Source organism: Trachypithecus francoisi, unplaced genomic scaffold, assembly GCF_009764315.1.
Source record: "Trachypithecus francoisi isolate TF-2019V2 unplaced genomic scaffold, Tfra_2.0 Contig00712, whole genome shotgun sequence".
NCBI classification, from domain to species: Eukaryota; Metazoa; Chordata; class Mammalia; order Primates; family Cercopithecidae; genus Trachypithecus; species Trachypithecus francoisi.
The window spans coordinates 1-26671 of record NW_022680840.1 but is presented as its reverse complement, the minus strand read 5'-3'; the positions used below and the strand labels follow the sequence as shown (position 1 = coordinate 26671).

The following is a 26671-nucleotide window of genomic DNA, read 5'->3' as shown; positions in this document are numbered from 1 at the left end:
GTAGGAAACCACTCAGGTCTGCTCCCTGTAAGGACAAGAGCATAGCCCCGTCCCTGTTTTAGAACTTGCCCCTGAGCATACTTACCTTCTTCATTAGGATACTAAACCTTTAAATTGTCGGCGGGGACTATCGCCGAGGGAGGTGAGGAAAGATGAGTTACGGCAGCGGAGTCCTGCAATTGTCTCCATTGATTCAAAAAATTTAAGGTAAACAAAACCTTTAAAATCTGATTTCTGGGGGACTCATTTCCCCCTTTTTATTTTAGCAGTTGAGTTTTTAAGGTTAAATTTGCGTGCTCAATGATGGCTTGACCTTGACTGTTGCCCGGGATACTGGTGAGATGTTGAATATTGTATTGCTGTAAGAAAACTTGTAACTTACAAGAAACATAGGCAGGGGCATTATCAGTTTTAAGTATTAGAGGAATGCCCATGATGGTGAAACAAGCTAAGAGATGAGTAATAACAGAATCAGCTTTTTCAGATGGCAAAGGCTGATTGAAAATGAGAGAAAGTATCAATGGTATGATGAACATACTTTAATCGTCCAAAAGAAGGGATGTGTGTGACATCCATTTGCCAAATCTGATTAACTTGAGTACCTCGCGGATTAACCCCAGGATGGAAAGATGGAATGCTCAAAGGAGCACAAGAAGGACAAGCTCGAATAAGAGAACGAGCTTGTTTACGAGTTAAATGAAATCGTCGTTGAAGGCCAGAACTATTAGTGTGATGTAGAGCATGTTCTTGTTCTGCAGCCTGTAGGTGGCCGATTAAAAGCGAATCAATCTGAGCATTACCATGAACTAACGGTCCAGGAAGTTGAGAATGAGAACGAAGATGAGTGATGAATAAAGGAGCTTGACGTTGGCTCAAAGTAGAAGACAACAAAGAAAAGAGTTTTTGAAGAGAATAAGTAGCACAAAGAGGTAGAGTGGCTTGAGAAATATAAGCAGTAACATACACGGTGTATTGAGAATCACTAACAATGGTACAACTGGTGGAAGGGAAATCAAGTAAGACCATGAGAATAGCAAACAGTTCTCCCTGTTGCACCGAGGGATAAGGATAAACTGTAACTCGAGATTGATGAACACTCCAATATCCAGCTTTACCATTGCTACTAGCATCAGTAAAAAAGGTAGGGCCTTGAACAGGAAATAAAGATATTGGTGAGAAAGGCAACACAGAATGCTGTCTAAAAAATGAAAAGATCGGAGACTTAGGATATTGGGTAGAAAATTGTCCGACAAATGAGGCACAAGCAACTTGCCAAGAATCAGAAGTGGCAAGAAGATAAGTAATCTGACTATGAGTGAATTGAGAGATAATGAAGGAAGGATCTCCTCCCCAGAGTTGTCGACAGCGATGCCGTCCTTTGATGATCAATTCAGCCAAACGATCGATATAAGTAGTCAAGCGTTTAGATGTTTTGTTGGATAAAAAAATCCATTCTAACGGCCGATTTGTTTGATGAATCATACCTGTAGGAGAATGTAAAGTATGAAATAAACAAAAGGAAAGGGGAACGTCAGGAAGAATATAATGTAGATGGGCCTTTTGAAGTTGTTCTTCTACAAGCTGGAGTTCCTGTAAAGCCAAAGGAGTTAAATGACGTGAGCTGTCCAAGTGACTGTCTCCTTCTAGAATAGAAAAAAGATGTTGTAACTGATACGTTGGTATTCCTAAAACAGGACGCATCCAATTAATATCTCCTAAAAGCTTTTGAAAGTCATTTAATGTTTTTAAATGATTGCGTCGAATTTGAATCTTTTGGGGTCGAATATTTCGCACTCCCAAGGTATAACCTAAATATTGAATAGGAAAATCTATTTGAATTTTTTCTGGGGCAATATTAAGTGAGTATAAAGAGAGCTGCGTTCGTAAGGATGTAAAAGCATCTTGCTGCTCTTTTTTGGTGGGTGCAGCAAGAAGAATGTCATCCATATAATGATATAAAAGAACAGAAGGATGACATTTTCGAACAGGATTCAGAGCCCGATGGACAAATTCTTGACACAAGGTAGGGCTGTTTAACATACCTTGAGGTAAAACCTTCCACTGATATCGAGAAAGTGGCTGAGAATTTTAAAAATAGGGACAGAGAAGGCAAAACGCTCACAATCCTTTTGATGCAAAGGAATAGAAAAAAAACAATCTTTTAAATCAATAACCATAAGTAACCAATCTTGAGGAATCATAGAAGGGTTAGAAAGGCCAGGTTGTAAGGATCCCATGGGTTGAATACATGCATTAATGGCACGAAGATCTGTCAATAGTCTCCATTTACCATTTTTTTTCTTAATCACAAAGACAGGGGAATTCCATGGAGAAGTACTAGGTTCTATATGACCTAGGGATAATTGTTCCTGAACTAAGTTTTCCAAAGCCTCAAGCTTCTCACGTGTTAAAGGCCACACTGTTCAACCCATACAGGAATATTAGTTTTCCATGTCAAGGGAAGGGCTTGAGGCTGCTGAACAGTGGCTACATGTTTAAAGATTTTTCAAGGGGATTGTAGCCCATGCGGAACATCATATTCTTGGCAGAATTAGAGACATGAGGATTAGAAACAAAAGCTCCAAATTGTTGCAATAAATCTCGCCCCCATAAATTTAGGGCAATAGGAACAATATAAAACTGAACTTGGACCACTTGGCCATCCAGCCCTCGGCAATTTAAGGATTGAGAACTTTGATACACCTCAGAGGCGGAACCTAATCCTGTAAGAGAAACAGCAACAGGCTGTTTAGGCCACTGCAAAGGTCATTGATCAGAGGCAATAATGGAAACGTCAGCTCCAGTGTCGACCAAGCCCTGAAAAATTTGTCCCTCTACTTTGAGGGGAAACAAGGGTTTTTGTTGAGTTACTAAAGTTTCCCAAAAAATATGTTTACCCGTGCTTCCAAAACCTCCGGTTCTTTCTTGACTCCGTGAAGGAAACTGAAAATAGGGTAGTACAAGGAGTTGTGCAATTCGGTGCCCCTCTTTCAGGGATATAGGTTTATGAGCCTGAGCCATAATTTGAATTTCCCCTTTATAATCAGAATCTATAACACCCAAATGAACTTGTAAACCCTGTAAAATGCTACTACTGCGTCCTATAAGCAATCCAACAGTATGTGGAGGTAATGGCCCAAAAACACCTGTAGCCAATTTAACAACTCCCATTTCTGGGGTGAGTTCAACAGCCGGTAAAATCGCCACATCAGCAGTGGCGCTACAGGAAGTAGCAGAGAAAAGTTGAGCTAATGAAAATTGGGGGTTAACATTGGCTGACTGGCCTGCTGATGCTGGACCCCTGAGCTGACTGGAAATTGCAAATGAAGAGGGCTTGTATTGTTGTTGGGGCCCCAAGCTGAATGGTCCCTCTACAAGTTTCCCAATCTGGAGGTGAGAGAACTACCGTTTTTGTCCACTTTAGAGTGACATTCATTAGTCCGGTGTCGCCCTTTGCCGCAACGACAACAGGGCTCAGTAGGAAGCTTTTTAAATTCTACTTTGGAGGAGTCACTCCTATTAGATAACTTATGGCACTCCTTTTTAAAATGACTGGTCTTTCCACATTGGAAGCAAACTCCCTTTTTTCCCATGAATGCCTTAGATAAAGCTCCAGCAAACAACTGAGTGTTGTAGGCAGCCCCTCCCACTCCTGCACAGGCTCTAATAAAATCTTCTATTTGTAAGTTTCCAGCAGCCTTTAGAGGATGCAACAACCTCTGACATTCCTGATTAGCATTCTCAAAAGCTAGTGTGGTTACCAGTATTTGGCTTGCAGCCCCACTACCCACAGTCTTTATTACAGCATCTTGGAGCCGAGCCACAAAGTCAGGATAAGGTTCATTTGCACCCTGCAAAATCTTAACAAAAGACACGGCAGTTTTTCCTGATGGTTCTACTTTACACCAAGCCTTTAAAAAAAAGTGCTTTAACTTGTGATAATGCCACGTCCTCAAGTCCAGATTGAGCCGCTATGGTAGCAAACTGACCAGTGCCTGTTAATTGCTCCTCTGTAGGTCCTGGAGGATTTCTAGCGGCATTGTGGCGGGCCTGCTCTTTGGCATCTTCCAGCCACCAACTGCGTAGCTGAAGCCATTGAGAGCGGTCCAAAACAGCCTTCCCCAAAGTCTCCCAATCAAGAGGCAAAAACAAATTCTCAGAGGAGAAAGAATCTAGAAGCCCCATGACAAAAGGAGATTGAGGGCCATAATTAGCAACAGCTGCCTTCATTTCTTTAAGAAATTTAAATGGAAGAACATTATACTACACATTTATACCCCCTTGAGGAAATTGGTCATTAGGACCAAAAGGTTGCCTAATAATGGGGAACAATTGTAGAGGATCCTCATCCTCTTGAGAATCCAATACCTTAATTACAGCTTTAGCAGTAGAAGTGGGAACAGCAAAAACCGTGCCTGAATGAGGCAGCACTTCCACCGGCGGCGGTGGTGGTGGAAAACTATCCACCTCCTCCGCCTTAGGTACTGATGGGGGTGGATGAACCACGGGAAAAGTAAAAACAGGAGTGGGTGGAGGAGAAGGTTGAGGGGGAGATAACTGCAATTGTAAAATTTGTTGTAACAATTGAACAATCGGCTGAAGCTCCTTTTGAATTTCTGATTCCTTTTCATGAGACACATTATCACACAAAGGACCTTCTCCTTCAGTTACAGAATTATCTAAAGGAGGGGAAATGGCTATCAGAGACTTCAAAGACTCCTCATCCCCGCCTTCCCCCTTTTCAGAGTCTGTCTCTAAGAGCTCCAAAGCCTGAGTAATAGAGGCACAAAGGGCCCACAAAGGTGCTGACATTACATCGCCGCGCTGATGAGCTTGACGAAGGGTCTTAACAACCTGTTGCCACTCTCGCTTATTTAATTGTACTTCAGTTTGATATTGAAACCAAGAGCAATGTTGTTCCACATGAGCAAACAATTTCCGCAAAGTTCTCTCTTTTGTATCAACCCCAATCGAAAGTAAAAGCCCTTGTAATAATCTTAAACATTCTGAGGCCAAGGAACTGGAATTCCCCATAATGAAAGCTTAAGAAGGTTCCCCTTAACAATTCCCGGGTTTTACCTGCTCCTGGGGGTTCCCCTTCTTGTTCCCCACTACTCACCCTGTGCACCCTGCTCGCTGCGCCACTTATTGGGGACTGTGCCGGGGGTGGTGGAGAATGAACAGACACAAGAGACAAAGACAAACAGAGAACATGGCGGCCATGCCTAGAGCCTCCACCTCACTTTATTTATACTCCATAAATCCCACATCAGCAAAAATAACACAATGCAAAACAAACTTTCTGCACCCAGATATAACCTTCTGCTTATTTCCTTGTTTCTAAGTTCTTTCTTATTTTGTCTGCCTTCTTGGCGCCTACTAGAGTTCATTAAAAGTTCAAGTAGAGATACTGTCCTTGACTACTGGAGTTCATTGAAAGTGCAACTAGCTAGAGATACTGTCCTTGAGCCTTATCTATTCTTAGCATATTATTTTCAATGGCCCCTGCAAGAACTAAAGTCTATGCAGTATTTACAGGAAAGATCAAACCTTGAAAACTTATTATGTGGATATCTTCTTCAAAGAGATAAAATGTTTATCCATTTCTGCCAAAATGGCCAACTTTTGGACTAAATGATCCAGTTACTGATGTTTGGATGAGAGAGGGCACCTGACTCAAGAATAGGCGACCTTTAGGCCAGCAGAGACCTTGAAGACAAACTGACAGAAAAGATGAGCTAGATCAATCATTCTTATTCTTGTAAACCTAAAATTGAAAATAATGAGTAAGATAGAAATGGAAGAATTGAAAAGGACACCAGGAGGTAGTGCTGAAAGAGCCATGGAAAGCTGAAGTTATATTCAAAACAGACCTGTAAAGAAACAGAAATGATAACTAGGCAGAGGTGGCCAGTTAGTAAAGTGGCAATCAGAGCAGATAAGTGAAGGGAAGTGAAGGTGCTGTGAGGGAAATCATGTAGCTCATTGCGGAGATGAAGGGAAAAGCTCTTCCTTGAAGCTCCCTGGCACCTGATAGTTTTCCATTTTCAGTTCACCTGAAGCTTTACCAGAGTCTTTTTTTTCTTGAGGTACCATGAGGGAATCTCTCTTTTTTGCAAACTAAAGTATAAAAGTATAACACCATGTTTCACTAGCTAAAAGAAATCACAGATGTTATTAAAGATCTACAGTTCCACACAATCATATAGGGAGAATTCTTGCTACCACACAAGAGAAAAAAGATTTTCATTATAAGAGAGTAAACAGAAGACAATATTTTCCCTCACCAAACCAGCTTTGGTTTTCAAAATGGAAGCAAGAATTTGGGCACTGAGAGATGGATGTAATAGTGTACAATAGTATGAATGTCAGTTCTAGCTAATTGCAGAAAATTGATTTTCTCCCTATAAATATGCCTAAGTTCATATACCTGGAATACTTATTATCTGTTCTGGAATATTTATTGATAACATTCTAGCAATACCTTTAAAACACCATAATCTTTATCATGTGTTTTTAGTGTTTCATGATACTTAAGGAAAAAACAAACATTTAGTAATTTGCTGTTTAATTTCCAAATATTTGGGGATTTTTCTATATTTTTTTCTATTATTGATGTCTAATTTAATTCTGTTATGATCAAAAACACACATTGCATGATTTCAATTCTTTTATATTTGTTAAGTTTGTTTTATGACTCCAAATATAGTTTATCTGGATGAAGCTTTCATGTGCACTTGAAAAGAATGTGTATTCTGTTATTGTTGGCAGAAGTGCTTTACAAATGTCAATTTGGACAAATTGTTGATAGTGTTGTTCAGGTCTTTATATTCTTACTTATTACCTGTTTATGTTCTACAGATTACTTAAAGAGAGTGTTGAAGTCTCCAACTACAAATGCATATTTTTACATTTCTTCTGTTAGTATTTTAATTTTTTGCTGCGTTGTATATTTGAAGCTTAGAATCTTGTGTTTGGGAAGTGGAAGGTGGGTGTGTGGTGGTTTCTCTGTTGTCCCAGTCCAGCTTCAGTCTTAGGCAGGCCCTGTGCCCCTGGGTCTCAAAAGCAGGGCTCTCTCAGTGCACCTGCCCCTTCACTTGATGTAGTAGGTCTCTAATTGTTGGTCCCAAGACAGTTTCCTGTTCTTTCTTCATTTTCAAGGTTCAGTTTTGTTTTGCTCCTTGTTGTTGTTTTTCTTTATCTTTCATCAAGTGGCAATACATCTTCACCTATTCATTGGGGCTGTCACAGTGATGCCTCTCCTGCAGTGGATATTAATCCATTTTTGTTCTGTAGGTTAGAGGCATCCAAATGGAGCTGTCTGCTTTTTTTTTTTTTTCCTTCTTTGCAACAACAACCATTCTTCTCTCCATGCCTGCACTATGAAGGAAACTTTCTGTGGTCTCCAGCCTTTCTCCCAATCTTTCTGATGATCACACAGTGAACATCCATAGGGAACAGTCTATGAGTCGTTTTGAACTGCCCCTTTAGTGTCTGAAGTTCTCAGAGCTTCTATGCTCTCACAGTAGCTCACACTCAAGTCTTTAGTAATTAAATATGTAAATTAATTATTTTATACACTTGTGTAACAGCTAGTCTTCATCCCACGCCCAGCTTTGGGTGAAACAGTGCTTGCCTCCTGTCTCAACTGGGTGGAAGTTGTTTTTCGTTAAATGTCAGGCTAATTGGTTAACCTGTGATCTCAGCTTTCTAAAGGATTTTCATACACAGTTATGATTTTGTAGATTAGCTGGCTTTTTCTTATTCATATGTTGGGAATATAATCTTTCTGGCCTTCTGCATCCTACACAGAATCTGAAAATTCTGGATTTCTTTAAGGCGAGGTTTAAAATTACACCTTGAATTCTACAAATTCAATTTCCTTTACAGATATAGGGCTATTTTGACTTTTTATTTCTTCTTGAGTTACTTTTGGTAAATTGTATTTTTGAAAAAATTTATCCATTTTATGTAAGTTGTAAATTATTGGCATTTTTTAAAAATAATATCTTTTAATGTGTGAAAAATCAATCTTTGAGTTTTAATCACAATATTTTGTTCATTTACACTTAATGTAATGATCTAGCTTGGCTTAAGTTGACTGTATTGCTATTTGCTTTTGATTTTTCCCTCCTTTGTTTCCATAACCCTTATTTCCTGCCTTCTTTTGTATTAATAAATGGCATTTATATTATTCTACTTTACTATTAGAATTTTTTCTATATTTTAAAAATAAAAAATGAATGACTTATTATGAGATTTTTCTGGCTCAAACGTAAATGGATATTTTTGCCACTTCTAGCATGGAAGAACCCATAAGCAATTTAATTCTCTCTAAATCCTCTCTCTTTTGTACTACTGTTCTAACATACTTTACTTTTATATTTGTGTAAAAATATAATATAGTAATTTTAAGTTGTCAACATTATTTTATATTTACCCACATATTTACTCTTTCTGTGTGCTTCATCCCTTCCTGCATTTCATGCTTCTATCTGGAATAAGTTTCCTTTTAACTGAAAAATGTCCTTTAATACTTTCTGTAGTAGGTATCGCAGCTTTTTCTTTTTTTGTCTGAAAATATTTTTACTTGGCTTTAACTTTTCAAGGCTATTTTTACTAGATATACAATTCTCAGGTTTGCTGGCTTTAAAATTCTAGATCCTTCTCACACCTTTAGCACTTTTAAAGTGTCATATCATTGCCATTTAACTTCCATAGTTTGTGTTGAAAAGTCACGTATCATTCTGTTTAAAAGTCAGATATAACTTTTTCTTTTTGTAGATAATGAATAGTTTTTCACTTGCTACTTTTAAGAATTTATCTTTACTTGGTTTTCAGAAGTTTGACAATAGTTGTCTAGGATGGTTTCCTATGTGTTTATTTTGGAGTTTGCTGAGCTTCTTGAATCTGTGGGCTGATTCTTTCAATTTTGGAAAAGTCTTGACCATTATCTCTTCAAATATCTCCTGATTCTTCATAGGCCTCATAATATTTTACTATGTGCTGGATGTTGTGTATAAGAGAATCATAAAAACTAAAATCAATGTTATTTTCAACAGGAGACAGTTTACTCTTTCCTATGTTAAAATATGGGGGAGATCACCTCATTCTTACCAGAATCAGAGCTAGATCAGTGCTCAATGGCACCTTTAGTTAGACATAGTCTTACTCTAGTTTCAAATGTCTCAAGAACAAGACTCAAGGTGTGTTTGTAGTAAGGCCCTCATTCTAGTGGAGCTTTGTCTCCTAAGCATTTACTCCCAAATAAGACTGTGGGATATTCCTCTGGAATTTTTCTGGCCCAGTCTCCCAGCACACCATGCCCCCTCCCCTACAAACACTCAGTGAATGTCTCACATTGAAAACCAGCCATGTATCTGAGGCTCTTCTAGATTTCAATTAGTCCTATCAGCCCAAATTCGAGTGTTCCACTGCTTTCCTTTTCCTCTACTAGAGTTTATCGGCTTATGCCAAGCTCAATCTTCAGCACAGGCCTAGGACTTGACAAGTGTTCCCAGAGAAGTAAATGGCTGGCCATATCAACTCACTGAGGAAGGGTTCCTAGCTCTCTGAAATTTTTGTATTTTGCTTCTACAGCTGTCTGATGTCCTTCCAAGAAGATTTTTAAAAATCTATACTTATGTCAAATCCCCTCAGCCTGGCACTCAAGGTTCTTCCCAAACTGATCTCAATCTACCTTCATAGAATTACACCCCAATCTCTCATCCCTGAAAATTTCTGGTCCTCACTATGTCTACTGAATAATTGTTTTATTTTTCTGATTCTACACCTTTTTACTCATTTCATACCAGTTTTCAGAATATCCCTCCTCTTTCTACATATCAATACCGACTAGTGTCTGATGCATTCCCAGGCTGGCCTGAAGTGATAACTTACCAAGTATAAACTCTTGAAGCACTGTTTGCTCCACTATTTTTGTAGTAAATAATGTCTTCCCCTGAGGATATCTCATTTTGGTGTCTAGTATGGCAATTTTACTTTTCATGCTATTGCTTTTTAAATTCTCAGTTATAAAGTTTCTTTTTATATAGTCAATTTTATTTTTAAATAAACACTGTATATATTTAAAATGTACTTGGTTTTTAATGTGTATACACACACAGTGAAATGATTACTAAAGTGAGAAACACATTCATCTCCTCACAGTAACCTGTGTGTGTGTGCATATGTGTGCGTCTGTGCGTGTGTGTGTGTGTGTGGTGTGAGCACCTGAAATCTATTCTCAGCAAATTTCCAGTATACAGTACAGTATTATTAATTATAGTCATGATGCTGTACATTAGATCTCTAGATTTACTCATCCTATACAACTTCAACTTTATACCTCTTGCCCAATATATCCCCATTTCCCCCACTTCCCTGTCCCTGGTAACCATCATTCTATCTTCTGCTTCTATGTATTCAACTCTTAGATTTATACATTATTATGCATATTATTACATAATATATAATAGAATATATGTGTACTATCTATATGTTCATACAAATATTTATACATCACATTTATTCATTCATTGATTGATGCACATTTAGGTTGTTTCTTATCCAGATTATTGTGAATAATGCTGCAGTAAATAAAAGTGAAGATATTTCTTTAAGATACTGATTTCATTTCCTTTGGGTATACACCAGAGAAGTTGCTGGATCACATGAAAATTCCATGTTTAATTTTTTGAGAAAACTTCATATTGTTTTCCATATAGCTATACCAATTTGCATTCAAACCAACAGAGTACAAGGATTGCTTTTTCTCCACATCCTCACCAACACTTGCTATCTTTTATCTTCTCTATAACAGACATCCTAACAGGTATGAGATGATATCTCATTGTGGTTTTGATTTGCATTTATCTGGTGATTGGTTGAGTATCTTTTCATATATCTATTGGCCATTTGTATGTCTTCTTTGGAAAAATGTTTATTCAGGTACTTTGGTCAATTTTTAATCCCCCCCTTTTTGTTTTTGCTATTGTCTATGTTCCTTATTTTTTAAAATATGAACCCCTTATATGATACATGGTTTGCTTATATTTTCTGCCAATTCATAGGTTCCAATTTTCTTTTGTTGATTGTTTCCTTGCCGTACAGACACTCTTTAGTTTGGATGAACCCATTTGTCTATTTTTACTTTTGTTACCTGTGTTTTGGGAGTCATATCCAAAAAAACCACTGGCAAGGTCAAAGTCAAGGACATTTCCCATGGTTTCTTCTAGGAATTTTATGGTTTCAGGTCTTGTGTTTAAGACTTCACTTTGAATTGATTTTTGTTTATGGAATAAGGCTCCAATTTCATTCCTTCACATGTGGATACTCAATTTTCCCCATACCATTTATTTCATTTATTTGAATTTCAGATTCAGGGATTATATGTGAAGGTTTACCACTTGGGTATATTATGTGATGCTGAGGTTTAGGCTTCTAATGATTCCATCATCCGATTAGTGAACAGAGTACCCAACAGGTAGTTGTTCAACCTTTGCATGCTCCCCTCCCTCTCTCCTTTTGGAATCTCCAGTGTTTATTGTCTCCATTTTTGTATCCATGTATACCTCATGTTTAGCTCCCACTTATAAGTGTGAACATTCAGTATTTGGTTTTCTGTTTCTGTGTTAAATTGCTTAGAATAATGACCTCCAGTTGTATCCTTATTCTTGAAATAACATGGTTTTATTTACTGCGGCTGCACAGTATTCCATTGTGTATATATACTGCATTTTCTTTGTATGATTCACCATTGATGGGCACCTGTGTTGATTCCATTTCTTTTCTATTGTGAAAAGTGCTACAATGAACATACAAGTGTAGACAGAATGATTTATTTTTCGTTGGTTATATACCCAGTAATGAGATTGCTTGATTGAATGGTAATTCTACTTTTAGTTCTTTGAGTAATCTCCAAACTGCTTTCCAAAGGGGCTGGACTAATTTGTATTCCCACCAACAGTACATAAGTGTTCCGTTTTCTTTGGACCCTCACCAGCATCATTTTTTTTTTTTTTTTTTTTACTTTTTAAATAATTGCCATTCTGACTGGTATGAGATGATATCTCATTGTGGTTTTCATTTACATCTCTCTGATGATAAGTGATGTTGAAAATATTTTCATGTGTTTGTTGGTTACTTGTATGTTTTCTTTCAAGAACTTTCTTCTCATGTCCTTTGCCCATCTTTTAATGTTATCTTTTCTTGTTGATTTATTTAACTTAGTTATAGATTCTGGATATTAGTCCTTTGTTGGATGCATAGTTTGTGAATATTTTCTATTATGTAACTTGTTTGTAACTTTGTTGATAGTTTTTCTTCCTGTGCAGAAATTCTCTAGTTTAAGACCCATGTGTCAATTTTTATTGCATTTGCTTTTGAGCACTTAAAATATAAATTCTTTGCCTAAGGCAATGTCTAGAAGAGTATTTCCTGGGTTTTCTTTTAGGATTTTTATAGTTTGGGGTCTTACATTTAAGCCTTTACTCCATCTTGAGTTAATTTCGGTATACAGTGAGAGGTAGGAGTCCAGTTTCATCCTTCTGTATATGGTTAGCCAGTTTTTCCAGCATCATTTATGGAATAGGGAGTCCTTTCGCCACTGTTTATTTTTGCCAATTTTGTTGATGATCAGGTGGTTGTAGGTGTCTGGCTTAATTTCAGGGGTCTCCATTCTGTTTCATTGGGCTATGTGTCTATTTTTGTACCAGTACCATGCTGTTTTGGTTAGTGTAGCTTTATAGTACAGTTTGAAGTTGGGAGATGTAATGCCTCTGGCTTTATTATTTTTGTTTAGGATTGTCTTGGCTATTCAGGCTCTTTTTGGGTTCCATACAAATTTTAGAATAGTCTTTCTCTAATTCTGCAAAAAAAAAAAAAAAAAAAAAATTATATTGGTAATTTGTAGATTGTTTTGTGTAGTATGACATCTTAAAGATATTGAATCTTCCTATACATGATCATAGAATGTTTTTCCATTTGTATAGTTTATGATTTCCTTCTCCTTACAGAGATCACTCACCTCCTTCGTTAGATGTATGCCCAGGTACTGTGAGTGTGTGTGGCTATTGTAAACGGGATTATGCTCTTGATTTGATTCCCAGCTTGAAGATTACTGGTGTATAGAAATGCTACTGATTTTTGTGCATTGATTTTTTTATCCTGAGACTTTGCTGAATTCATTTATTAGGTCTAAGAGTCTTTTGGTAGAATCTTTAGGGTTTCCCAGGTATAAATTACATTGTCAGTGAAGAGACATAATTTCCAACAGTAGCATTTCCAACACTACGTTAAATATGAGTGATAAGAGTGGACATCCTTTTCTTGTTCCAGTTCTCAAAGGGAATGCTTCCAGTTTTTTGTCCATTCAGTATGATGTTGGCTGTGGGTTTGTCATAGATGGCTCTTATTATTTTGAGGTATGTTCCTTTAATGCCTAGTTTTTTTGAGAGTTTTTATCATGAAGGGATGTTGGATTTTATCAAATGCTTTTTCTGCATCTACTGAGATGATCATATGATTTTTGTTTTTAATTCTGTTTATGTGGTGAATCACATTTATTGATTTGCATATGTGGGACAATCCTTGCCTCCCAGGAATAAAACCCACTTGACTGTGGTGAATTAACTTTTTGATGTGCTGCTGGATTTGGTGTGCTAGTATTTTCTGAGGATTTTTGCATCTGTGTTCAGGTACAATGGTCTGTAGTTTTCTTTTTTGTGTTTTTGTCAAATTTTGGTATCAGTATCATACTAGTTTCATAGACTGAGCCAGGAAGTAGTCCCTCATCCTCAATTTTTTGGAGTACTTTCAGTAGGGCTGGTACCAGCTGTTCTTTCTATGTCTGGTAGAATTCAGCTGTGAACGCATTTGGTCCAGGGCTCTTTTTTTTTTTTTTTTTTTTTCACTGATTCAATTTCCTTACTCATTATTGATCTGCTCAGGATTTGTTTCTTCCTGGTTCAATCTTGGGAATTTGTTTCCAGGAATTTATCCATTTCCTCTAGACTTTCTAAATTGTGTACATAGAGATGTTCGTAATATTCTCTGAGCATCTTTTGTATTTCTGTGGGATCAATTGTGATGTTACTTTTGTAATTTTTGATTGTGTTTATTTGGATGTCTTTTTTTGTTAATCTAGCTAGTGGTTTATCCATCTTGTTATCTTTTCAAAAATGAACTTTTTGCTTCACAGATCCTTTGAATGGTTTTGAGGGTCTCCATTTCATTCAGTTCTACTCTGATTGTAATTATTTCTTCTGTTAGCTTTGGGTTTAGTTTGTTATTATGCTGCTAGTACTTTTAGTTGCAAGGTTAGGTTGTTAATTTGAGCTATTTCTATCTTTTTGATATAGGCAGTTAGCACTATAAACTTTCCTCTTAACCCTGCTTTTACCACATTCCAGAAGTTTTGGTATGTTGTGACTCTATTTTCATTTATTTCAAATACTTTTTTTTTTTTTTGAGACAGAGTAATGCACTGTTGCCCAGGCTGGAGTGCAGTGGTGCATTCTTGGCGCACTGCAATTCCACCTCCCAGGTTCAAGAGATTCTCCTGCTTCAGACTCCTGAGTAGCTGGGATTACAGGCGCCTACCATCACGCCTAGCTAATTTTTTGTATTTTTAGTAGAGATAGGGTTTCACCATGTTGGCCAGGCGGGTCTCGAACTGCTGACCCTGTGATTCACCCACCTTGGTCTCCCAAAGGAAGACAGTGAGAGTATCTTCCCACTGTGACTTCTCTTCAGCTGCATAATTGTTCTTAAACAGGTTATCTACAAAACCTGCAGTGCAATCATACAGAGTATAGAAGTAGAACCTTGGCTCTTAGTGTTTTTGTTGTCTCATGCCTGAAAACCTGAAATACAAAACATCACCTTTGCTGACTAAGAAAGTTCAGTAGTGAGAATGCCAGAGGAACTCAAAATTCCTTATCCTTGAACTACAACCATAGGAGTGGAAGTATCGGAATCTTCAGGAAATTCAGGTCATGGAAAGCTAGTAGTGTTGGTATAAGTGTGTGCATGTGTTGTGTGTACCTGTTCCCAGCATCAGGGGACAACAGTATTACTGGTATATTTCTTATGGATCTTGTAGAAAAAAAAGAAAATTTTAATATGATTGTATAAGAGACCAAATATCATGGCTCATGCCTGTAATCCCAGCACTTTGGGAGACCGAGGCAGGCGAATCGCAAGGTAAGGAGTTCAAGACCAGCATGACCAACATGGTGAAACTCTGTCTCTACTAAAAACATAAAAATTAGCCGGGCGTGGTGGCTCGTGCCTGTAATCCTAGCTACTCAGGAGGCTGATTCAGGAGAATTGCTTGAACCCAGGAGGCAGACGTTGTAGTGAGCCGAGACCGTGCTACTACACTCTAGCCTGGGTGACAGAGCAAGACTCCAACTCAAAAAACAAACAAATGCAAAAAGACCAAATTCATCTTCAGCAATTATTCTTTATGTCAAATTTTACAAGTACATTTTCTCCTGTGCATATCAATCTATATCAGCAATTGCTCTATGCTACATTTAATTATACTTCTTCAACATTCATATAGTCTTCACAATTTGTTCTTTGTGTAGTATGTTATGTGCTCAAAGATTTAAGAAAACAGAAAAAACATTTTCTTGACCTCCCTAATGGGTAGGTTTATAGATGAAAGTATATTGATATCCTGCACTTTAGTTACTCATTGAACAGGTAGGCATGAAATTTAAAGAAAAAGTATGCATTTAACTATTACCTAAATGAAGTATGAATCGTTACTTTGATTATTGATGGTATCACTCTTACAAAAGTGTTTTATATTAGGACATATCCATTCAGCTATTTTACATAACCAATGGAAAAATGTAATCCTATATATGTAATTACATTATTAATAAAAAGATATAAAAATAATACCTACTATCATAAATCAAAATCAAAATAAGCCTAAAATAGCCTATTTTTAGGCCAGGTGCAGTGGTCACACCTGTAATCCCAGCACTTTGGGAGGCTGAGGTGGGTGGATCACTTCAGGTCAGGAGTTCGAGACCAGCCTGGCCAACATGGTGAAACCCTATCTCTACTAAAAGTACAAAAATTAGCCAGGTGTGGTGGAAGATGCCTGTAATCCCAGCTACTCAGGAGGCTGAGGCAGGAGAATTGCTTGAAACCAGCAGAAAGAGGTTGCAGTGAGCCAAGATTGCACCACTGTACTCCAGCCTGGGCAACAGAGTAAGCCTCCATTTTGGGGGGGAAAAAAAGCCTATTTTAAAAAAACAAAGACCCCACTCCTCAAAAGTACTCGAGTATTTTAAAATCAGGTTTTTGCACCAGGTGCAGTGGCTCACGCCTTTGATCCCAGCGCTTTGGGAGGTCGAGGTGGGTGGATCACTTGAGGTCAGGAGTTTGTGACTAGCCTGGCCAACATGGTGAAACACCATCTCTACTAAAAATACAAAAAATTAGCTGGGTGTGGTGGTGTGCACCTGTAATCCCAGCGACTTGGTAGGCTAAGGTGGGATAATTGCTTTAACCCAGGAGGTGGAGGTTGCAGGGGGCCAAGATCGTGCCATTGCACGCTAGCCTGGGTGACAGAACAAGACTCTGTCTCGAAAAAACCCAAAAACCACCACAACAAAAAAACAGGTTTCTGGAAAGAAAAACACACATGGCTCAACTCGTACTCCTCTAAATCAGTTGCCTGTAAAGAGAAAGTATTCACACCCTTCCACCATGCCAGAATTCTTAGAGGAGCAGGACCCCATTTGGCACTGTCTATCACGGGGTAGATAAGCCTATCTAATTCTGAGGTTCAGTATCAGGAATTGCCTGCTTACAGATGAAACCTTCATTCTCTATTTTGTCCTTTATCAGTGTAAAAGTAACATTTTGCTTCTCCATCTGATAACTCTTTTGCTTTATAGGTTGGTTCAGGACTTGAAAGGAGAAGAGCATTGCTATTTATTTGACCTCAAAGATCCCAATATTATCGGAAGCATTTCAACTTTTTCTAGGATGGGAAGAAAAGAACAATGCCAACTAAATGTGACACGAAGTGACAAATGTGACATAATGCCTGTTTAATGGCATCCTTTGTTTTTCACATTTTGAGACAGCGAAAACTAATAAAGTAGATGAATTTGGATGGGAATGTGGGTCTTTTACCTCTCAATCAGACAAATGGTCTATTCTCTTTTGTTACTATACAATACTATTCTGCCAAAGAGAGAAATGTTCTTTCCTAAGCCATGGAGTCTAAGTTTGGCAGCGCACCAAAGTTATAATTTGATTTTAGATGTTAAAGCTGGAAGTGAATTTTAGTTTTTTGGCTCCTTCATTTATGGAATGGCAAGTTACCTTTATAAGTTGGGACAGTGTCCAACTTCCCTTTTTTAACTTGTTGTCTCTCCAAAGGCCAGACTATTGCCACAGGCCGCACTTTGTATGAATTAAAATCCCGTTTGTAGGTAGTACCAAGATCAATCTTCCCTTGTTTTGGTTTATATTCTTCTGGCACATGGTGAGGCTGTTTATTTCATAAGGATGATAATCCAACCTGAAATATATAAATTTGAAACATAGCCTCACAAGTTCTTTCATTTCTTTTATTTCTAATTATTTCAATGAAGTATGGAAAATGTCAAGGCTTTTTTTTTACTTGGAAAGTCTGAGAAGATATTAAAATGGTAATAGTTGATAAACTACTTGAAAGAAGTAAATGAATTTTCATAAGGTCCTATCCAGTGACTAAACATCTTGAGAAAAGTAAATATATCAAAAATCCTAGTTTTGAAAACATCATTACAATAGATCCCGGTTAATTGGATCTTCAGTAAACAATATCCTCAAGTAATTGATTTTTTTCTAACCTGGAAGAAAATTTCAGGTAAAATTTACTAAACCTGAAAAGTTTAAAAAATATATTCCCCCTGAGTCCACTTTGTCAAAGTCCTTATTCATCCTACTTAAAGTCTCCAGCAAACTATTTTGGCACACTTTCTTCTTTTTGAATTCATGCTGTTTTCTCGTTTATTGTTAAATGATTAGTAACTCTGGTCTTTCGACATAAATCACATTCAGATTATAGATGTGAATGTTCCACATCTTTGGATCCCCCAGAATTCCTTGTCATGGATGGATGCCAGCTGGTAATGCAGCCAACCTGGGCGCTATATAACATTATGTGACAGAGGTAGTACTGCAGACACTGAGGTAAAAACTGAGGAATGGAGAAGAACACAAACTTAGACTGATCAGACCGCCTACGTCCAAATCCTGGCTCTGTCATTTACTAGTTGCAAGACCTTGGATAACTTCATTAACCTGTTTATGCCCCAGTTTATATATTATATGGGACAATAATATCTTCTATTTCACAGAGTTGTTTTTAAGGATATACACACATGCTTTTAAGACTGCTTGGAACATAGTAAGATCAATATGGTAGCCACTACTGTTACTACCCCAAGACTTCATGGATTGCTTTTTTCTTCTGGACTCTATTGGCACATCACTCATTTTGTGACTAAACTATCTTGTATTAATCAATATTTGTTGCGTATGTCTGTAAGTTCTCCAAAGAACCCAAACCCCTCACTGAATTCTTCTATTCACAACATAACTTCTTAGACTAATTAACTGTTTTCTCACCACTTCCAATCCATTTCAATCTGGTTTCCAGGACTGTCACTTCCCTAATACAGCTCTAAGGTTCACCATGTCTTCCATGTGATTAAATTCATGGAACATTTTCAATCCTCATCTTACTTGACCTCTCCAGCAGTAACTGACATTATTGTCCACACTGTCTGTTTCTAGGAAACTTTCTCTTCCTGACTTATTATTTCTTGCCAGTCTCCTATGCAACTTCATCTACCTTTACTCAGTCATTAAATACATGTTAGCATTCCTCAAGACTTGGACCTACCTACACATTCTTCTTTTCATCCACTGTTCACTCCTGAGGATAACTCTTCTACTCCCACAGCTTCGATTACTACCTAGATTGAAATAACCCTCAAATTTACATCTCAGCTTAGACCTCTTCTCTGAGCTCCATACCAGCATCTATGATGGTCTCTTGGATATTCAATGGCAACTCAAAACTTAATATGTCCCAAATCAACTCGTTATTTCCCCTTAATAAATGTGGTCCTTTTTGCTTGTTCTCTATTTAAGTGAACGCTATCACCATCGCTTCAGACGCATAGTCAGAAATCTAGGACTCACCCTTCATACCTCAATTCTCTCCCCTATCTAGTCCATCATCAACTACTGTCAATTTTGCCTCATAAATCTCTCTCAAATCTAACCACTTTTCTCCACATCTGCCACTACCATAATATGCAAAGTTTTTGCAACAGCTCATTTGAATCACTTCAATAACTTTCAAAACTCATTTACCCACATCCACTCTAGTTCTCCCTCCAATCTTTGCTCCACATGGCACCTGAGTAATTCTTTCCCATGTAAATCTGATCAGGTCATTCTTGCCCTTATCTCCCTAGCCTCTTCCTTAACTTCCTTCCTCCCCAACTTCACCTTCTACCAAAAAACAAAGCAGAAAAACCTTCGTGGCTTATTATTACCGTAAGGACATAGACAACACTGAACATGGCTTAAAGGCTCTGCCTGGTCTTCACTAGCCTCAGCTCTCACCATGCTTCCTCTTGCTTTCTCTGCTCCAGCTGGCCCTCTTTGATACTTTTCTCCTTTTCACGCTCCTTCCTGCTACATGCTACTCTCTCTCTCTCTCTGCTTGGAATGCATTTCCTTCCCCCTCTTAATCCAGCTAATTTAACATCCTTCAGGTTTTGACTTATTTTTCTTATTCCCCTGATAAAGTCAAACTCTTGCTCTGGATGTCAAGGTACCTGTGCCTATCCTTCATAGATCTTATCACTGTTGCAACTTTAGACTTATTTTGAGTAATGTTTTTGATTGCCATCTCTAATAGGTTGCAACATCTGTCAGCACAGAGATCATGACTGCTTTTGGTCACCACTATATCCCAGGTGTCTAGTATAGTGCTTGATGCTTAATAAATGCTTAATAATTTTTTATTTAATGAATGAAGAGTAGTAGAAATCACATACCTCTGCCTCCCAAGACATGTCAGTTGTTCTTTGCTCTTCCCAAATACTAACTAGAGGGGAATAGGCTAAAATGCAGTCAGGAAGTGAGAGAATCAGGAAGGGAAAAGCAAAGCAAAAGTTTAGAACTCTCAGTTTCTCTGCTTAGACTAGTTAAGTGTTAGAAAGTATACCTCCAAACCCAAAGCCGCTTTCTATGTAGTAGTAGAGGGTGAATGCAGTCTTATTCATCTGATATATCCTGAAACATTTGATGTGTCTAGAATCCTACTCCTTCAGGGCAGGCTTCCTGCCAACTCTGGCAGTCATCTAAGTGAGCTATAACAGTACTGCTATAAAGGATCCAAAATCTTGTAAAAGTTCAGACACCTCTTTACACAGTCACTTCCTGTACTATACAAAGGTACAGAATGCTTCTTTTTTTGTACAGATAAATCCACTTTCTACTGCATAGTCAACACAGTCAACATGAGGGAGTCAAGCAAGAGTTTCAAGCTCCTAGATATGACTCTTAGAAATACTGCTAGTTTCCCAGTGAAAATACAAAGAAAAGATTCAATGTCATACTAAGTGAAGAGATGACAATTTAAAAAATGAATATTTTAGTTTTATTGGTATATTTGGACCTTTGGGACATTTCGTGCTTTTTTTTTTCAATTATTAAGGCTTATTTGAATAAGTCAACTGGGGAAATTCAGAATTGAAAAGCAATTGCCTTTTAAAAGAAAGATATGGCAGGTTAATTTTCTCAATTTCTACATTTAGAACTGGTTAAAAGCAAAATCTTTGTTCAATAAACACAAATATTGTAACATTTATTTCAAATCTCTAATATGAACCATTAAGGCATCAAGAAAGAAATATTAATAAAGTGAAGAAAAAAGAGCAACCATTCCCATTTAATCAGTCTCAACCAGTTATTGAATTTCCTCATCTCACTTATTATAATCCATAATTATCTTAGTTTCATATCTGGACTTTCCCACAACACTATAAATAACAGTAAAGCAAAGACCGTCTCTGTTTTATGTTCCATGTCATCCTCAGTGAGCAGTCCAGTTCCTGACCTACTGCACTGAATCAGTGGCAACAGAATCACTAGCAATGCTGGTTAAAAACGCAGTTTCCTGAGACCCACTCTATTATCTACTGGCTCTTTTAGAGGGAGATCTGGAATCTGCAATTGTAACACTTCTAGATGACACTACTGCATACCAAAATCTGAGGACTAAGTAAAATCTTCCATCTGTGGAAGAGCCATACACCTACACAAGTAACTAGAGTCACCAAAGTATTATTACTGCAAGGAATGCCTGAAATGTTAAAAATAGAAATATTAGACTAAAAGTTTGAAAGTTTAAAGTACAATAATAAAAAAATAAATAAATAATAAAGAAAAGAAAGTTTGTATCTTTGCTATATAAGAATGAGCTGCATCTGAAATGACCTGAAAATGGCTAACACCAAAATCTAAAGCTGTTACAGAGCATTTTTAAAACTCTAAATTATACAAATATGATGTACAAGTCACTAGGAAGCAGGAACTTCAACTTGTGAAAGGAAAATAAATCTTGGGGCCCCAAAATCACTAAGCTAAGAGGAAAAGTGAAGCTGGGAACTGCTTAGGGCAAACCTGTCTCCCATTCTCTTCAAATCCCTCTGCTCACTGAGATAAATGCATATCTGATTGCTTCCTTTGGAGAAGCTCATCAGAAACTCAAAAGAATGCAACCATTTGTCTCTTATCTACCTATGACCTGCAAGCTCACTCCCAGCTTTGAGTTGTCCCGCCTTTCCGGAAGGAACCAATATTCATCTTACATATATGTTGATTGATGTGTGTCTCCCTAAAACGTATAAAACCAAACTGTGCTCTGACCACCTTGGGCACATATTATTGGGACCTCCTGAGGCTGTGTCACCAGCACGCACCCTCAACCTTGGCTAAATGAACTTTCTAAATTAACTGAGACCTATCTCAGATATTTGGGGTTCATAAACTTACTGACATTTTTATACTTAACACCAAGATTGTACCTTGAATATAGTATATACATTAACAGTTTAAATAAAATAACGAGTAAATATAATACGTAATCCACCTAACTGACAAAAATACAGATCAAAAAAGGTCAGTCCAAATGAAAAGTATAGGCTTAAGAAGATTTGTATTCATCACTCACTGAACAAATACTGGGAACCTACTACGTGCTAGTAGGCATTGATATTAGTTTTCTAAAAATAGAATGCTGAGATAACAAAAGACTTAGTTCCTGCTTTCATGAAACACTGAAACCAATCTAATGATAAATAACAGGACAGTACTTTGGGAGCTTACATAGAAGAATTTTACCTAATCTGAAAACTGGATGAAGTGTCAGAGAAGCTTATTCAAGTGATAATTTAGTTGAGATCTACAGATTGAATGAGCTAAGAGAGGGAAGGAAAATTGCAGGTAGGGAAAATAGTATCTTGGAAGACTCTGAGATAAGGGAAACCTGGCACTTTCAAGGAAATGAAAAATGGCCCATGGGATGGAGCATAAAAGTGAAAAGGGCACTATAGTTAAAATGAATTAGAGAATTAAGTGATTTGTTTTATGTGACTACCAGAGCCGGTGCCAGAGGAAAAGGCAAGTAGGCAGGATAAAAAAGGAAACTTTATTAGGTGGCCAATGTATAGAAAGAGGAGGCGAGGTTCACTGGTCTCCAGCAGCGGAGCCCGAGGAAGTCGCTCTGGCCCTCTCGGGGGAGGTTCCCAGGTCCGCGTCTGAGGAGGGGGCCGAGGAAGTTTGCGCTGCCTGCCTAAGGGGAGCGGCTTTTATGTCTTGGGCCTGGGAGTGGGAGGGCCGTAGGCGGGATGTGGGCAGGTGGAGGGCCCTGCCTGGGCGTGGCCAGGTAGGCTTTGGTTTCCTCTGTGGGAGGTCATGCTGCGCCTGCACAGTTGACCTGTGTCTTCCCCAGGCGCGGGAAAGTTGGTGATGAAGAACCCGGAAGTACGGCATCTTAGTCACCTTTGTTCTTTGTTTCCCTCTTCCTCCGTCCAGACATTAAGTAGTGAGCAAACCATGCCCGCACATGGTTTTGATAAGGAGTCTGGTTTGTGTTAAACACAATGGGAAAGTTTAGGAGTATTTTAAGCAAAGAAGTGATAGGGTTTGGTCTGCATTTTAAAATCATTGGGCAGGCTGAAGTATTGAAAACAGATCAAACTGCAAAAACTAGAGTAGATTCAGATATTATTATAAAGTGACTGCATTCCTCTAGGTCAAGCTTGTCAACCTGCAGCCTATGGGCTGCATGGGCCCAGGACGGCTTTGAATGAGGTCCAACACAAATTCATAAAGTTTCTTAAAACATTATGAGATTTTCTTGTGATTTTTTTTTTATTTTTATTTTTTTTTTTTAAGCTCATCAGCTATGGTTGGTGTTATTGTATTTTATGTGTGGCCCAAGACAATTCTTCTGCCAATGTGGCCCAGTGAAGCCAAAAGATAAAACACCCTGGTCTACATGGTGGTAACAGTGGAAAGTAGATAAATATGAGATATTTTAGGAAGTTAAAAAAAAATAGAACTTTTTATATCCCTTTTTTCTTCTCACACTTTGTTAACCTAACTTAATTCGTATTTTTGTTTTTTTTTCAAGTTGTGACTTAACTAGTCTGTTGCCTATTAAATTGGTTCAACTTACATCAACTAAACAGTAATTTAAATAGCTAGAAAACTTTATTGACACCAGAAGAGTTGGGAGAAAAATAAGTAAAGCAAATAGTTACTAAATATTTACTTAACTGTAGTTATTCCTTCCATTTTACCATGGCATGCTTAAATTCTTGCTTGGGTTTAAGACTCTGAGCTGGAAGAACATTGTCATACATAGGATATTTTTCCAAATACTCAGTTGTGGGGCACAATACCCCAGAATTTTCATAAATCCTTGTGATTCCATGTGGACAATGATGTCGCCTGTGCAAAAAATCAATGGAAAGATTAACCTCAAAAAACATTTTGTGTTGTAATTGCATTTTAATCAGAGACCTCCAATAAACTCACAGTTTCTAAATTCTAGAGCTTTACTGAAAAACCAAAAACTGGGCTGGGTGCAGTGGCTCATGCCTGTAATCCTAGCACTTTGGGAGGCTGAGGTGGGCGGATCACAAAGTCGAGATCGAGATCATTCTGACTAACAGGGTGAAAGCCCGTCTCTACTAAAAATACAAAAAAAAAAATTAGCTGGGCTTGGTGGCGGGTGCCTCTAGTCCCAGCTACTCGGGAGGCTGAGGCAAGGGAATGGTGTGAACCTGGGAGGCGGAGCTTGCAGTGAGCCAAGATCGTGCCACTGCACTGCAGCCTGGGCGACCCAGCAAGACTCTGTCTCAAAAAAAACAAAAACAAAAAAACCCCAAAAACTGTTTCCTCTGTAATGGTGTTTACAAAAACAATCTATAAATAATGGTCTATCCCTACATGGTGGAAGCACAGCAATTAAGTGTCTCATAACAATTTAGTGTCTTGTTACACTATAGAAGCTGAAAAACTAATAGGAAATTTCCTATGCAGAAAGGTTCCACGTACAAATTAGGTTTCACCTGCTACATGTATTCACATGATACTTTGACTCAGAACAGAGCTACATAAGGAGAGTCAAGGCACAACATTTATTTTGCTTGCATGAACGTAATAGAGGCAACAAGAAATTGGAGTTAGAAGTTGTTAGGTGGCATCTTGATTTACGAGCTGGTTTCCTAACTTGGTAGCTTCTTGACCATGGAAGAGATGAGTGATTCTAGAGTCTCCAGCTCTGTTGCAATTTTCTGATTATGGCAGAGGCTGTGGCCTCTTGTCAGTCCTGTTCTGTGGTAAAATTTTTGGAAGTTTTTCCTGGAAGCTTATTTTTAAAATGATTTCTTAGGTTCTTCCAAGTGAACTATATATATATATATATGTATACACTCCTTAATAAATTCCTTTTTGCCTAAACTAACGAAAGGAGGTTATGTTATCCATAATAACCTTGACCAATATATCATATAAGCTAATAGTATACAGTTATTTAAGAGAATGAGGGTGACCTTTATGCATGGTCACTGGAAGATGGTGAGATTGCAAATAGTAAAAAACTGGATTGTAGAATAGTATGCTCTGAATATTCTCCTTTTTGTTTAAAAAAAATAAAATCGATGCAGGCCAGGCGCAGTGGCTCATGCCTGTAATCCTAGCACTTTGGGAGGCCGAGGCAGGTGGATCACGAGGTCAGGAGATCTACTAAAAATACCAAAATTAACTGAGTGTGGTGGCATGAGCCTGTAATCCCAGCTACTCAAGAGGCTGAGGCAGAAGAATTGCTTGAACCCAGGAAGCGGAGATTGCAGTGAGCTGAGATTACGCCACTGCACTGCAGCCTGGCGAAAGAGTGAGACTCTGTCTCAAAAAAAAAAAAAAAAAAAATCAATGCACATGTAAAACAAGTCTTAAAGAACATTTGTTATCTGTGGAAGATAGAATTATGAAGGTGTTTTATAATATTATAGATATTTTACAGTATTATGGATTTTTATGACACCTCTTGTGTATTTATTGCATTATCAAAAAATAAAAATAAAACCCTTAAAAAACAAAACAACCACAACCAAAAACAAAGAAAAAGTAAAATCACACCATTCCAAGGGTAGCCCTCAACATAATGAAGACTGAATTTCCTAACAGTTGAATGAGAAAGGAACTTGCATTGAATGTAAATTAGGAAAAAAGTAAAAATTTTCTCCTGCACACCAGTCTGCAGATTCATACACCCAAAGTTACAAACTGTGTTTATTATGAGACTATCAAAAAAACTGCTTTCCATCAACATGCAGGTGTTTTCTTTGAAGGGGATTCCAAATAGGAAGGGATTGACACGTTCATATTTACTTAGCAACTAATGATCTAATCCCTGGGGCAACAGTGAAGCTGAGGAAGGAGAAGACTGTTTCTAGGTGATGGAAGTTTGTTAGGCAGGACTCAGTTGGATTCTAGGTTTCAGGGTGGGGACTACTGTACTGCCTTTTCAGTCAGGCGGATCCCAAGGAACTGCTGCCTGTACGGGAATGGGAATATGGTCTGGCTGGGAGGACAGAAAGCAGATGAAAGAAAGTGTGATATGGGTTGCAGACTCAGGGCCTTCAGCACCGTTCTTTCTTACCTTTGTGGTGGGGGATGACGTGGAAATGCATTCTCCCAGTCGGATCACATCCCACTACTCATCAGTCTTATTATATCCCGTCGCTGCTTCACATATATTATTTACCCGGCCTGGGTGGCATTTTACTTTGCATCCTTGATTGGGAGTCTCAGGGGCTACGAAGAAATGTTTTACCCCCAGGTAGCCGGCGGGTGCGGAGCGAGTATTCGTGGAGCGGGATAAGTGGGGATGTCGCTGCGTCCTCGTCCCTTGATCTGCGGGGGACGGCCATTCTCAGGGTTCCCGAGGAGCCGGCTCCCTGCACGTAGGCCCTAGGTCGGCTCCCAAGCCCCGGCCCGCCACTACACCAGCCAGGTCTTACCCGCAGGTACAAATCTGACACAGACACCAGCTCCTCAT

General features: G+C 38.2%; 1 long non-coding RNA gene and 1 pseudogene across 1 annotated transcript; both read right to left on the bottom strand.

Moving 5' to 3' along the window:
• The window catches only part of LOC117088017, a 32424-nt pseudogene extending 5753 nt beyond the window's left edge, over positions 1 to 26671 (bottom strand).
• LOC117088024 lies at positions 7771 to 11820 on the bottom strand. The gene is made up of 3 exons (XR_004438978.1): positions 10155 to 11820; positions 8675 to 8682; positions 7771 to 8116 (listed from the first exon to the last, which is right to left on the bottom strand). It is a non-coding gene; the product is annotated as an uncharacterized LOC117088024 (long non-coding RNA).